Below are 15,610 nucleotides of genomic sequence, written 5' to 3'. Positions count from 1 at the left end.
AATTCTGTCTCTGTTATTCCTTCCACGACTATTTTTTTAATTTCACAAATATATATTGATTGGTTGATTCTAATCAACTAATGAGACTACCTCAATGCATTCCAAAGTAGGGTTGATCTTACGATCAAAATTAATGATGGTTTGGTTATTGTCACAGGTTTAACTGCATCCCCACAAAAGATACACTGAAGTCCTAATCATTAGGACCTTATTTGAAAACAGTTTCTTTTGCAAACACAATCGACCTAAGATGAGGTCAGTAGGGTGGGCCCTAATCAAATATGACTTGTCTCACAAGAAGAGGAGGAGGCAGACAGGAGAAGACTGCCATGTAACACGAGAAGTAGGGATGGGTGTGACAGACTGTGAGCCAGGGAACACCAAAGCTAGAAGGAGAAAGAGCCTGCCCTAAGAGCTCAGAGGGAGCATGGCTCTACTAACACCCTGATTTTAGAAACCACCAAATTTCTAGAATTACTTCCAGAACAGGGAAAGAACACATTTCTGTTGTTTTAAGCAACCCAGTCTATGTGAAGCTTTAGGAAACTAACGCAATTTTAATCATATGGGGGGGGGGGGGTACTTAAAAGCTCATTTGCAGAACGGTATTGGATAATAATTAATTATTAATTACTCATTTTCTAAATTTCCTCTATTTATTCCTTTTAGCTGTAACAGGTAGTGTTACACTGAGCTAGTGAAATAAAACACAAACAAAAATTCTAACAGTACCATTTGATGATTAGCGAGTGCTTTAGAAATTATGTCTTTTTTTTTAAATTTTTTTTCAACATTTATTTATTTTTTGGGACAGAGAGAGACAGAGCATGAATGGGGGAGGGGCAGAGAGAGGGAGACACAGAATCGGAAGCAGGTTCCAGGCTCTGAGCCATCAGCCCAGAGCCCGACGCGGGGCTCGAACTCACAGACCGCGAGATCGTGACCTGACTGAAGTCGGACGCTCAACCGACTGCGCCACCCAGGCGCCCCGAAATTATGTCTTTTAACAAATTCATAATTTCGTCTAAAATCGTACAATTGTCACGTAAGCCAGAAAATGTAATTATACGCATTAAAAATACAAGCTTAGAGTAGCTGAATGGTTTGTGCAAATAATGAATGATGGCAATAAATTAAGAGATCCTCAGTGATAAGGCATGGTTTAAAGTTCCTGTGGGTTGTATGGTGAAAGGGATACTACTATGATTAAAAAAAATAATAATCCCTTGGTTATCAATAAATCAACCAATCAAGAATGTTGCCTTTGTGATAAACATTGAGCTATCTACTGGAATCTGAATGAAGATACATTCTTTTACCAAGGTATCTTACAATATAAACAAAATAAATAATATTTTTAGTTACAGCATTATTCCTTTCTCTTCCTTCCAACTTGTATCTTTCTTTGTAAGCACAAGTGATCTCTAAACCAATACTTTTGCATTAAAAGTTCCTTCCTATACAAGAAAGCATTCTTCTAAGTAAAAGGTGGTTTAAAAGAATCAAATAACAGTGGTTCATCATTGCTCTTGCTCTGTCATTCCAGCATCACACGGCACTTACAACTCTGCCTTTCTCTCCACCCCACCCACATGGCCTTCACACCGTTCCCTGTAGATGCCATCTTCTTGCTGTAGCAACAGATCACTGCCCCATGCTGCTGTCTGCAGTGGGCGTCCTTCCCCTCCTCCTTGCCTAGACAGCACCCCTGTGAGTTTTGCACTCAACAAATCACTTTCTCGAGAAAGACTGCATCAATCAGACGCCCCCAGAATACAGTATCATCGTCACATGTATATCTACATCATAACTTGCATGTCACTTTGGATTGTTATATTTATTATCAGTTCAAAATATATCTCATTTTGCAGAGATAAAGTATGTTTTCACATGCTTTTTCAATTTTAAGACCTAAAAGAGTGTTTGGAACTTAATAAATAGTGAGATGTTTTCTTAGCCAAGAAATAGAGGTGTGTGATTACATTTTTCACAAGAAGAAAATACAGAGTGGCAGCTAACAGACTAAACGCTGGGGTGTCACTTTGTTACAGAAGCCCTAAGAAACTAATGCAATTACGAACCATATTTGAGGGGTACTTAAAAACTCATTTGCATAAACTCCATTCTAGACTTTGACAGTAACTGGGCTAATTGTTAGATCTGCCAAACTATATTACCTTTCTGAGTTTCGATTTCCACATCCAGGAAATGAATATAAATTAGTATCAATATTACAGTGTTGCTAGGGGGATTAAATGAAGGAATTGATGTCAAGAATTTAGTATATAGCCTGAAATTTAGTATACACTCAAATTTTAGTTATATTATTTATCATTATTATTCTTATTTATTTATTTTCAAGTGTATTTTATTTATTTTGAGAGAGAGAGAGAGAGCAAGAAGGGGAGTGGCAGATAGAGAGAAAGAGAGAATCCCAAGCAGGCTCTGTGCTGTCAACACAGATCCCCACGCAGGGCTCAAACCCACTAACCATGAGACATGACCTGAGCCAAAATCAAGAGTCAGACACCCAACCGACTGAGCCACCCAGGCATCCCTCTTCTTATTTTTCTTTTGAAAAACAGTTCTAATATTTAAAAAATGCTTTTAAGTAATTTAGTTTTCCACTAATTAACTACTTATCCAAATGTTACTTGAGAGAAACGAATGTGTAAATAAAGGGATATATTTTTTATGATCAATTGAAACAATGACAGAATGATACACACTCCTCTGAATTCATACATATTAAATAATCCATTAGGTTTTTTTTATAGAAAAACTTACATCAAATATGAAAGCAATCTTAAGAAATACAGGGGTCAGTCAGTTAGGTGTCTGACTCTTGATTTCTGCTCAGGCCACGATCTCACAGTTCATGAGTTCGAGCCCCACGTCAGGCTCTGCACTGTGAGTGTGGAGCCTGCTTGAGATTCTCTCTCTCCCTCTGCCCCTCCTCTTCTCTCTCTCTCTCTCTCTCTCTCTCTCTCTCTCTCTCTCTCTCTTGCTCTCGCTCTCTCTCTCTCTAAAATAAATACATAAACATTTAAAAAAAACTACAGTGGTCAGGGGCTCCTGGGTGGTGCAGTTGGTTGAGTGACCGACTTCAGCTCAGGTCATGATCTCACGGTCTGTGAGTTCGAGCCCTGTGTCAGGCTCAGAGCCTAGAGCCTGCTTCAGATTCTGTGTGTCCCTCTCTCTCTGCCCCTCCTCCACTCATGCTATGTCTCCCTCTGTCTCTCGAAAATGAATAAACGTAAAAAACAAATATTAAAAAACTACAGTGGTCAGATCTGAATGGATTTAATAAACACATATCCTAACTATAACTATTATGAGTTAAGTGTGAGGTTTCAAGGTGGAAATATAACGATAAATCTCCTGACTTTGAAGAATATCACATAATTTCCTCAATAAAACTACAATGTTTTACAATTACCAAAGATAAACAAAGGCTCTCACAAATTGGTAAAACCTTTATTTGTGCACAGAATACATTTCTTCCAGTGAAATAACATTTCCCCAAGATATACACTAGAACCTTTATTCATTTCATCTTAATCATGAAATTTAATTTGTCACATTGCATTCTTAGGCTTCTGCACAATTTGTGAAAGTTAGCTTAGGAAGCCATAGCAAAGACCAAAGACACATTTTTAAAAAGAATTGGTAATATATGAGAATAATACATCATTGAAATGCACATTACAAATGGTATAGTAATAAAAAAAGTGCTTAAATGTTACACATGAAGCTTTAAAAAGAACAAATGCAATAAACTGGGTAAAGTGCTCACGGCCACAGGCTCTGGAGTAGAGCTCCTGGCTTTAATGACACGATGCCCAAGCCTGTGTGACTTTAAGGAAGTTGTTTAGCTCTCTCGGGTTCATCTCTCTTCATATAAAACAGGGAAGGAAAAACATCTGCCTTTCCAACTTGAAGGAAAAGAGAAAATTCCAACAGTGGAAGCATCCGGTGAGCCTTCAATGATAGTAGCTATTATTATGGCTGCATTACTGAAACTGTGACACCACGTTACTTACAATAAGAGTGACAAAACTGTTCCTGATTTACCATCCAAAACACCCACAAATACACAGATTTAATGCATAAATTTAAATATGTTCCTCTTGGCAACCAAAATATTTCCTGGAAAATATTCACTAGGAAAATCCAAACCAAAACGCACATTGGAGTGCTATAGTTATCCTTTATTCAGACAATTTTTTTCATTAAAAAAGACTTTACAGTGTCATTTATTACTTGCTTTTAAGTTTATTTATTTATGAGATAGAGACAGAGAAAGAAAGTGGTGGAGGGGCAGAGAGAAGAGGGAGATAGAGAATCCCAAGATAGAGAACCCCCCCAATGTGGGGCTCAAACTCATGAACCCTGAGATCATGACCTGTGCTGAAACCAAGAGTCGGATACTTAATGGCTGAGGGACCCAGGTACCCCTCATCTATTACTTTTAACCAGCACAAAATATACAATCACACAGATAGGTTATTTTTTAACTTCATTTTTTAGGGTGCCTGGCTGGCTAGTTGGTAGACTCTTAAATACAGAGAACAAACTGAGGGTTGATGGTGGCGGGGGGGGGGGGGGAGGGTGGCTGGGGGAGAGCAGAGAAAATATTTTAGATTAAAAAATGTCAAACTAAGTTCTTCAACCCATTCACAGATGTGGGATTGACAGAACAGTCAATTCCAGGGCTTAAAATGTTCCAGTTCGCCTTGGAAGATTTCATGATGGCAAGATTTTTTTTTTTGAAAAAATTGATATGAACTCCTAAGAAACCACAGGAAATATTCGAATAATTAATACAAAAAATATATAGTAAAGCTAAATGCTTATGTAAGGGATAAAGTCTGAGAAATAATCTGGAATACATAGTGAAATTAACCTTAGTAATTTGAATTAATGCTTTAGGCAACTGAGGGCTACTAAAGATGGGTGAGGTTGGGCGCCTGGGTGGCTCAGTCGGTTGGGCATCCGACTTCGGCTCAGGTCATGATCTCATGGTCCATGAGTTTGAGCCCTGCACTGGGCTCTGTGCTGACAGCTCAGAGCCTGGAGCGTGCTTTGGATTCTGTGTCTCCCTCTCTCTCTGCCCCTCCCCTGCTCATGCTCATGCTCTGCCTCTCTCTCTCAAAAATAAATAAACATTATAAAAATTTAAAAAAAAAAACATGGGTGAGGGAGGGCAATAGTGATCACCGACAGTCCTTACGGACATTTAACTGGAATTAGAGTTTATGGTTGTTTGAAAAATGAAGATGTTGGGAAGACACTGCAAGTTGAGGCAGGTGTTAAAGACTATGCGGAATGAGTGAACAGGAGACAATAACTTTGTGACAACAGGAGACAGGCAGAGTAACAGAGTCAAAACCATGTGAGCTGGAGAGAAAGCACGATGGTGGAGGATGTGCCTTACAGAGGAGCACCGTGTCCTCTGGTCCGTCCTGAGGGGTTTGAGATGGCAACTCAATACCAAATTCACGTCCCTTATTCACTTTTATGTATTCACTCAACACAAAGGTATCTGGCAACTTTGTGTAAAATGCTGAGAATACAGTCCTCAACAAGACCGGGGAGATCTCTTCCTCATGAAGCATCACCAGGTGGGGAGCACCTCTCCAAGGAGCAACTATGCCATCAGTTATAGAGTCCTGTATGACAGACCTGCCTTAGAGAATTCTGGGGTCCAGGAAGGCTTCCTTGCAGAAGTGACCCTTTGGCTGAACTTCGATGATGCTGGACTAAGTCCTTCGGCTGAACTTTGATGGCATTGGACTAAGTAAAAAGGAGACTGAAAACTGAACAAGGATATGAAGGCATATGGGAAGCAGTGAGTGTTCGAACATACAGAAGGTCAGAATATGACCCTCAGGCTAGGTTTAGATTTTAGTCTGTAGCCCTAGATTATTGTGATTCCACTGAAACACTTTAAGTAGACTGTATTGAGTTGAGTAAGTTCTTTAAACAGATGAACAGTATGAGGAGATTTTGATGTCACTGACTTCAGACCATCAGCGGGGGACAACGCGGAGTGTGGACACGAGGTAGCCGTCTGTCTGGCTCCTCGGGATGGAAGCTGGTGGCACCGTAGGTGGAGAACTAGGTAGACAATGGCACCACTCACCAGCAGGGAGGACACTGAAGAAGACACGGCCTGTGGGGAAGCTGCAGGTGATGAGCATTGAGCGCGATGGGTGTAGGCTCCCGTGAAGCACCCTAGAGAAGCCACTGCACAGGGAGTTGGACACGTGGCCCAAGGCATGACAGGAGGGCCCGTGTGTACTAGATCGGGAAGCACACGTGTACTGCTGGCACCTCTGTCATCCACCTAGAAGACATGAATGGAGCCACAGAAGTAGACAAGGGCTTCGAAAGAGGGTGGGCTTAGTGAACACGTTCTAGGCTCCACAGCCAAGCCACAAAGCAAACCCGTGGTGTGCGTCAAAAAGAGAAATCAGGCGCTAAAAGGGGTAAGGTCGCCAGAAGAGACATCCAGGAGAAGTAAACATTTTGGCACTTTGAAAACTCAATACTTCCTTTAAGGCTCTAACTTCTACTTGTGAGAGTTTGTGTCATTAACAAAACTGCATGGTAAGCTTCTCGATCCTGTGTTATGTGTATACTACACAACATGTCACGTATCTGCTGTTTCCATTTTCTCAGGGATGTCCAGATTTCATAGTTGTATCCAGTTTGCAATTTTGTCATACATTCTTTAAACCCAAAACAAATAGTTTTTACTTCTTTTCTTCCACAGTAATTATTCTGGGAGTTACAATAACAGCTACCAGCTTCTGAAAGCTGATTGGGAGTTACAGTAACAGTTTCTGAAAGCTGATTGGGTATTCACAGATTTTAAAGATCACTATGTGAAATAGTAATATAGCACATAAAAACATGGAATAGTTGTTAAGTTAAGCTATATATGTTGATAGACATACATTTGAATTCTTTAAGACATGAACTTATAAGCGGTTGACTATATCATCTATGTATTTTAGCATATTATAACGCAAATGTTATTTGGAGATTGCATGAAATCAAAGCTTTGAAATTTTCTACAAATGAATCCCAGTCAACAGGAAGTGAAAAACAGAAAGTGCATATAAAGTATTTTTCATGCGCCTCACACACACAAAATTACTCCAAAATACTAATTTTCATTATAATCATAATCATAATGTTACAATGCATAACATTTCTTGAGAGGTAAACAGCTATCATCAATATCTGTGCAAGTGCACACACACATGCTAAGTCCAGATATGTTGGGTAACAACTGACTACTATAGTCTTCCTTAGAATATAATAATATAGGGGCGTCTGGGTAGCTCAGTCGGTTGAGCATCTGACTTCGGCTCAGGTCTTGATTTCATGGCTCTTGGGTTCGAGCCCCACATTGGCCTCTGTGCTGACAGCTCGGAGCCTGGAGCCTGCTTCCGATTCTGTGTCTCCTCCTCTCTCTGCCCCTCCCCTGCTCATGCTCTGTTTCTCTCTGTCTCTCAATAATAAATAAACATTTAATAAATACATAAGCAAAAATAAAATCAGATTTTATTGCACCTTAGTAGGGAAGGCCATAATTAAAGTGGGTGATATATTTACATGTTATGGCTCCATCACAGTAAACATGACCAAACTATGACATAAAAATATGATTATATTAGGCAAGGGCCGTGATCTTGTTTGATCAGCATAGGTAGAATAATTATTCCCTTAAAAATAATCTTTCGGGGCCCCTGGGTGGCGCAGTTGGTTAAGCGTCCGACTAAAGCCAGGTCACGATCTCGCGGTCCATGAGTTCGAGCCCCGCGTCGGGCTCTGGGCTGATGGCTCAGAGCCTGGAGCCTGCTTCCGATTCTGTGTCTCCCTCTCTCTCTGCCCCTCCCCCGTTCATGCTCTGTCTCTCTGTCCCAAAAATAAATAAACGTTGAAAAAAAAATTTTTTTTAAATAATAATCTTTCACATTCATAACTATGAACTACTTTCTCACATCACTTGTCTGTATATAACTTTAAATTTTATAAGCCAACACGAACATTTTCAAGGCCATGGGCTTTCTAAAATAGTTGGGGAAAATTATTTTACTTAGTTTCGTTTAGAAGTTGTATTTAGTCTATCCCAAGAAGATATTAGACACTCCACTATACTGTACACAATGTAATAAGATAAAAGTTAATAAGAAGCCAGTTAAACAAGGAGTCTGATAGTAGAGAAAGGTCAGTCACAAAGCGCTGAGAAAAAATTCACATCAGATTATCCTACATAAAGCTACTTAACACCTCAAGTTCAAAATAGGTCGAAATAACCAAGGCCAAGCAAAACAAAACATTATTCACATATAAATCCATGAGAAAAATCTTAAAGTCCATAAAACACAAAAAATACATTCAATATACTCTTTCCTTAGTAACCTTGATGCAAACACAGAACAGGGTAAAATCAGATAAACTGATTATTTAAGAAGCTGAAGTAAGATGACCAGAGGGAAGTCAAGGCAATCAAGGTATGGGCACATTTAAAGGTCTGTCTCAATTCACGTAATAAAAGGATGGATGTCCCAAACAAAAGCTTTCAGGATCCGGGAAGGCAGAAAACCCATCCACACACCCACGGAAGCAACACCACTAAAAGGCAAAGACAGTGCTCTCAGAGCACAGGTCTCCACCCTGAAAGTAATAAACAGTGCGTGGCCAAAACCCACACCAGAATCCCGAAGCAAACCAGAATTCGACAAGCAGATCTGGAAGCCAAAGCAGGCTCTCAGATCTAGGGTCTCCTGCTTTACAGAAATACCTTGAGCATAACTCACCAAGGACTTCCAGGTTATAGGAACTAACAAATCCTACTTTACATACATCCTGCTCTTCACTTGGGGGAGAATCCACCATTTAGCAACGTAAATGTGATTTTATGTGACTGTCTCATTGAAATAACGACACCAACTGAGAACAATTCATCCAGACGTTCGTCATCAAAATTAGTCATGTAGGGTGTATACTGTATTTTATTTTTACTATCACGATTTCTCAGTATCCCCACATTCAACTTAATGACGACACTGGCAGCAATCTACACTTAATTTTAAGCTTGAAGAAAACTGGGTTCTAAGTTTGTAAGCCAGAGGCAGCAACGAAGCATTATTTATGATCCGTGAGGAACAAATGGGCTTCTGAGTCACAAATCACAGCACTATTGAAACTCCCAGCTGGAAGAAACCTTGGGGATAATCGAATCATTCTATAGATGAGGAAGCAGTTACCTGCATAGATAAAACTGAGAGTCTGGCAGGTGGCCCAGCAGTTTAGTAATGAGGACAGGACTGTAACTTGAGTTTCTGAATGAAAACTCTGCTACGATATTCCACTGTAACTCATCCCTGGCCGTGGTGCACAACACAGGTTAACACCGGGGACATTTTCGTATTTTGATCGGCCAGAGATGTGCCCAAGGGTCTACTTAGTGGACCTCTAACTCCGAGAAATGTTACTTTTAAGAGCTAATAGATAATGCGTTTGATTTTCTCTGGTAGTAAATTAGAGCAACACCATTTGCTTATAGACAATGTTTCAACAACCACAATATATTTTTGAAAAAATGGGAGCAGAGAAAAATATTTTCTTCATATGGTAGAATCACAAACTGATCTGAAATAAAACACTGCTGAAGCCAAAACTAAATCATTGGTAAATTTTTCCTCCAAGTTCAGCTTACTTTGAGTCCTAAACTTACAAAGGGATTGCAGAAGTATGGAATGTGGTGCTATGGAATTTAGAGAAAAATACCAGAAAAGCAATGGTTTAAAATCAATTGTTAAATGTGTTTTTCTCCTTTAAATCTTTAAAAAAAAGTTTCTAAGCTGTGAACATTTCAATTACCATCACACCTATTCTTTTATTTATTTATTTATTTATTTATTTATTATTATTTTTTAATTTTTTTATGTTTTTATTTATTTTTGAAGGAGAGAGACATAGCATGAGCAGGGGAGGGGCAAAGAGAGAGAGAGGGAGACACAGAATCCAAAGCAGGCTCCAGACTCTGAGCTGTCAGCACAGAGCCCGACGAGGGGCTCGAAGTCACAAACTGTAAGATCATGACCTGAGCTGAAGCCGGACGCTCAACTGGCTGAGCCACCCAGGTCCCCCTACCATCACGCCTATTCTGAAAAGTCTAGCTTCTTACTAAATGATGTGATGAGCTAATTTCTGATGAAACTAGATTTTGGAGCATTTACTTATTTGTTCTGGTTACGTAGCTCTTAAAATGTATTTATTCTTGGGGTGCCTGCATGGCTCAGTCAGTTGAGTGCCCGAATTCAGCTCAGGTCACGATCTCACAGTTCGTGGGTTCGAGCCCCATGTCGGGTTCTGTGCTGACAGCTCAGAGCCTTACAGCCTGCTTTAGATTTTGTGTCCCTTTCTCTCTGCCCCTCCCCTTGCTCGTGCTCTGTCTCTGTCTCTCAAAAATAAATAAACATTTTTTTAAAACTTTAAAATTTATTTATTCTCATAGAAAACTTCAAAATTAAAAAGCAAACATGATGTAGAATAGTAGAAAATAAATTTTCCTTTAATTCAGACCCCAAACTATTTAATTCTCCCCCTGAGGAAAAAAAAAAAAGCTGATTTTAGTTTCTTGATTCTCCTCCTAAAAGTAAATTAAGCATTTATATGCATATACATTCATTCATTTCACACAATCATGGCAACCTAAATTCTCCTTTTACCCTCTGATATATGTTTTATGGCAACAGACACTAAGTGTCTTTCTCAAACTGTAACCAAATCTGTATGTGCAAGTTAATACAATGTACAATTTGGACACAAATCAGAAACACTGTCCACCATACAGAAGCTGATACAACGTCATGTCTTAGTTTCTTCCTCTTTATTTGAAAAAGTTATTATCAATACACTACTTTGATACTAGAAGTCTGTCCTCATATATTTTTTCTGATATTAAAATAAAATGCTGCCCTTTGGACAGAAATCATTAAATTTCTAAGGTTTCAGCTACATGTTCCACAAAATGTCTCCACCCCAAGTGAGGATTTGGCGAGGCCTTGCAAGACAGTTCTGATCATCTTTACCTGGCCAATAAACAGAGTCGGTATATCCCTGTCTCCGCAGTGCCAAGGTTCTCACCAAGCCACCTTTGTTACCCGGCCCAAATCAAATGTACCTCAGAGTTATGCAGTTGCTACTTTCCTGCTCACGAGGATAATATAGGGCCTTTGAAACACTGATACTATTAACATCTAGAGACTGACTACACAATATTTACCCAGCTACTCAAGGGAAAAACAGAGGTCAGATAAATGCCACCCGCACCTTCTCACGGTGATGGAAATCCCTGAACACCGGGCATTCTCAGGGGATGTGGACACAGCTTAGGACACTGACTCCTGGACAGTGCACGGACGGACACGTAATTGCAGAATCCTTTCTGAGGGGCGGGGGGGAACATTTCCATAAGAGAGAAAAAGTATTATCGGTAATGTGCTGAAGAAGCTTCAAGAAGACGCGATCAGAAAGGGTACTGGAAGTGAAGATTACTTAGAGCTGGTCCATTTTCCTAGATCGGAAAGTCAAGGTTTCTTTCCCAAGTGGTATTTACCAGAAAACTGACTAATGCAACTTTAAGGGATGGTTCATTATAAAAAGTTTGAGGACAACTAGTTACACAATGATAAACTGGCTTCTTTCTTTAAATGTTTCTAAGATAATTTAATCAGCTACAGTAACCTTCTATGATGGGGGCATAATACTTAGAATTTCTAAGTTCATTTGTCTGAAGAATCAATTTGTTACTCCAGGATACGCTGTGGGGTTAGTGCCCCTAGAATACATCTCATGAAATGTGGCTCCCGGCACTTTGGAGCCTGGACTGCACCTACAGGATCCTTCTTCAGGCGACTAACGCCTCTCGGCCTACGTGCTTCCGCTTTGGTTTTTAGCGGACCATCCATCAGGTCGACCAACACATATGTGAGAATCCATTCAGTGCACTGACCAGGGGGAGTCCCCGGGTTATCCTTCCTCAGCTACCACAGACAGCCTCTACCCTGACAGCTTCTGTAAACACGACTGGCAGTTGCAAGAAGGAAGCATATTTAGTCTAAAGACTGTCTTCTAACCACAGGGGTCCAGTCCAAGCCGCTGGCAGAATTAGTGAATCCTAGTCCTTCAGACTTTCAGTTCAGCGTTTTAATCATCCTCAGTCACTTGCTTTTCCAGTGTGGAGAGAACAGAGCGAGAAGTAATTAAATAACATTTCTTCCTTCTCTACAGGAAACCAAGATGACAATGGCAATTTGTTAACTTCTGGAAATAAGGGAGCAATTAAGGGAGAAGTAAATCTTTGAAGGTTTTCCTAAATCTCGAACTCCTTTTGCAGCAGCTTATTACCAAAGTGTCAGTGTGCACACTGACTTTATTTGGAACAGTGTGTTAACACATATGTGATACTTAGTAAGTCTAGGGATTAATCAATTGATTGATGAACTAATTACCGGCAGATATGATTTCACTCATATGTGGAATTTAACAAAACAGATGAGCATATGGGAGGAGAAAAAGAGACAGAGAGAGAGAGAGAGACAAACCATAAGAGACTCTTAATGATAGAGAACAAAGTGAGGGTTGATGGAGGTGAGTGGGGGATGGGCTAGATGGTGATAGGCATTAAGGACGGTACTTGTTGGGATGAGCACTGGGTGTTCCATGGAAGTGATGAGTCACTGGGTTCTACTCCTGAAACCAATATTGCGCTGATGTTAACTGACTGGAACTTAAATAAAAATGTGAAAAGGAAAAAGAATTATTATTGGCAAAAAGAATAGTAAGGAGCAAGTCTTAACAGTAGAGCGTATTTCAAGACATGATTGATACTGTTATTTGTGGAAACAGAGAAGCCGACAATCCACCTCCCGTAAAAATGTTCTAAGAAACAAATGAAACAAATGCATAAGAAAGGGCTAATTTTGCTACAGCTAGTCTCTAACTCAGTGATGTAACTATATGCAGACTGTGCTTCTGTTTTATTTGTGACATCAAAACCTGACCCTCGAACTTGATTCTGTGAACAAAAAGTTAAACTTCTCTGCTTGAAATGTGACCTTGGTCATCCATCCAGTGTCCTCTTGAAACGTGACCTTGGTCATCCATCCAGTGTCCTCTTGAAACGTGACCTTGGTCATCCATCCAGTGTCCTCTTGAAACGTGACCTTGGTCATCCACCCATGTCCTCTAGTGTTGCTCATGCCTTGTTTTGCTTATACAACTTGGCTTTGCATGAAAGCTCATTGTTAGAATATCAGATCAAAGATAATTTAAAAAATACAATAAACAAGTATCAGGAGTTTTGGGGAATAAACACACACAATTACATCCCAATTTATAAAAAGGAAAGACCGTTGGGGAAAAGCAAATGAGTTGTTTAATATTGGATCTTTGCATCTGATGGGATTTAATGGTGATAAGCATTCTCTATTACTGAATATATTAGAACAATTTAGAGATGCAGGAAGAGTAATAGTTATAAATCTTGGTATTTTTGACATCTCTATAGCAATATGCTTTTCGTATTTGCTCAAGCAGAGAAGACATTTAGACACTAATTATTACTCTATCTTGGTCCAAGACATGATTATTTTTGAGAATGCTTTATGTATAGGGATTCCCACTGAGAAGCTATCTTTTGAAGCCTACTCCCCATCTTCTACCCCAAATCCATTTTTTAAAAAGTGTGCCAAACATTGAAATATTTTCAAGTTCTCATCTCAGATGTAAAATTTTATCTTATAGCCATTAAACCAAGGATTCTTAAAGGGCTGGTCTGGAATGTGCTGGCATTCCTTGCCATCCTTTGGAGGGACTTCAAGGGCAAAATAATTCCATAATATTAATAAGATGATATTTATTTTTCCCACATCCATTTGTTAAAGAGCATAGGGTGACACTTTCCTAAAGATCCACGATGTGTGATCATTTTGTGTAATGAAATATTTCAGTAAATGAAAGAACTCAGTGACTAATATTTTCCAAATGACTGATGCATGATGTTACAAAATCATGCAGGATAAAAAAATCCAATCAGATTACAAGATTGGCAACTGCATTTTAACAAAGTGCAATGTAAAATGTTTTTTGTTTGTTTGTTTTAATACGGTTACATATTTCCCATTGCAATTACGTTTAAGAAGCTGCCACTTGATAAATTTTGGTGCAGTATGTAAAAATAATATTCTCTATTATCCAGAAAGGCTCCTAAATATCCCTTTGTCTTCCAATGGCAATCTATGGGTGGCAAAATTTAGCTCATGTATTTCCAGAAAAAGAACATATTGTAAAAGACTGCAGAAGCAGACATGATAATCTGGCTAAAGTAATCATATCTTATTGAAGTATTTTACTTATATTAATAAATAACAGGTTTAGTATTATTATATTTAAGTTAATTATCAAATTATTATAAAGTGTCACAATTAACATTTTTAACCTAGTTATCAATATGTTTAGCCCACATAAATAAAAGTTCCACGGGAGTCCCAATAACTTTTAGGAATGAAAAAGAGGTCCTGAGGCTGAAAAGTTTAAGCTACTACTTAAAAGAAACATAACTGTTATGAGAATCAAAGAATTTCACATGTATATATCAGCCTCATTATGTGGCTATTTCTCTTTTACTTAAAAGAGAATTGCCCAAAAGTTTGTGAATTAGTATTTTTTATGTGTTTGGGTCTCTCTCAAAAAGATCTTCAAAAATATACCTATATTCCTTATTTGCTTATATTGTAGAAATTCGATTTGTAAACTATTAAGCCACATTCAATTTCAATTTTTTTTTGAGAGAGAGAGAGAGAATGCGCTGGGGAGGGGCAGAGGGGGAGAGAGAGGGACAGAGAGGAAGACAGAGAGAGAGAATCCCAAGCAGGCTCTGCACTCAACACAGAGCCTGACACAGGCCTCGATCACAGGATCCTGGGATCATGACCTGAGCCGAAATCAAGAGTCGGGCGCTTAACAAACAGAGCCATCCAGGTGTCCCTCAATTTCAAATTTCACACAGATTTTTATCTCCCTGAGAAGTATGCTTTTTGCCGTTATACATCTGGATAATTATTTACTCTCCATACTAACTGGTTTCTGCAGGCCTCACTCTATGCACATTTCTTCAAACCCTCACCAGTCAAGACCTAAAGAACACGGTGGCAGGTCAAAAAAGTCAGAAACACAACCCACACGTCTGCAAATCATAGAGTTGTTAACTTTTTTACCACTCATCTCTTCTCTATAAATTTTAGAACCTACTAGAGAGAAGCAGCATCAGAGGTAGTAAGTTCTTTTATAGGAATATTTGACGAAATGTCTAGGGATTGATATTTAGTGCTTTATGACTGCAATTTAAGCCAAAATTTAATATAATCTGCTAGATCACCATTCAGGAGAATAATGACTTTAGATCGTGTGTGTGTGTGTGAATTTGATCACATGGACTGTGTATTTCAATAATTGCCCCCTTGTAATCTTAGGTCAGGTAATGGAGGTCTTATAGAGATTGCTACCAACTATGAATACTCCAGTT

This window comes from Prionailurus viverrinus, chromosome D2, assembly GCF_022837055.1.
Source record: "Prionailurus viverrinus isolate Anna chromosome D2, UM_Priviv_1.0, whole genome shotgun sequence".
Taxonomy (NCBI): Eukaryota; Metazoa; Chordata; class Mammalia; order Carnivora; family Felidae; genus Prionailurus; species Prionailurus viverrinus.
The sequence above is the reverse complement of the archived record's forward strand: the minus strand, read 5'-3'. Positions refer to the sequence as shown.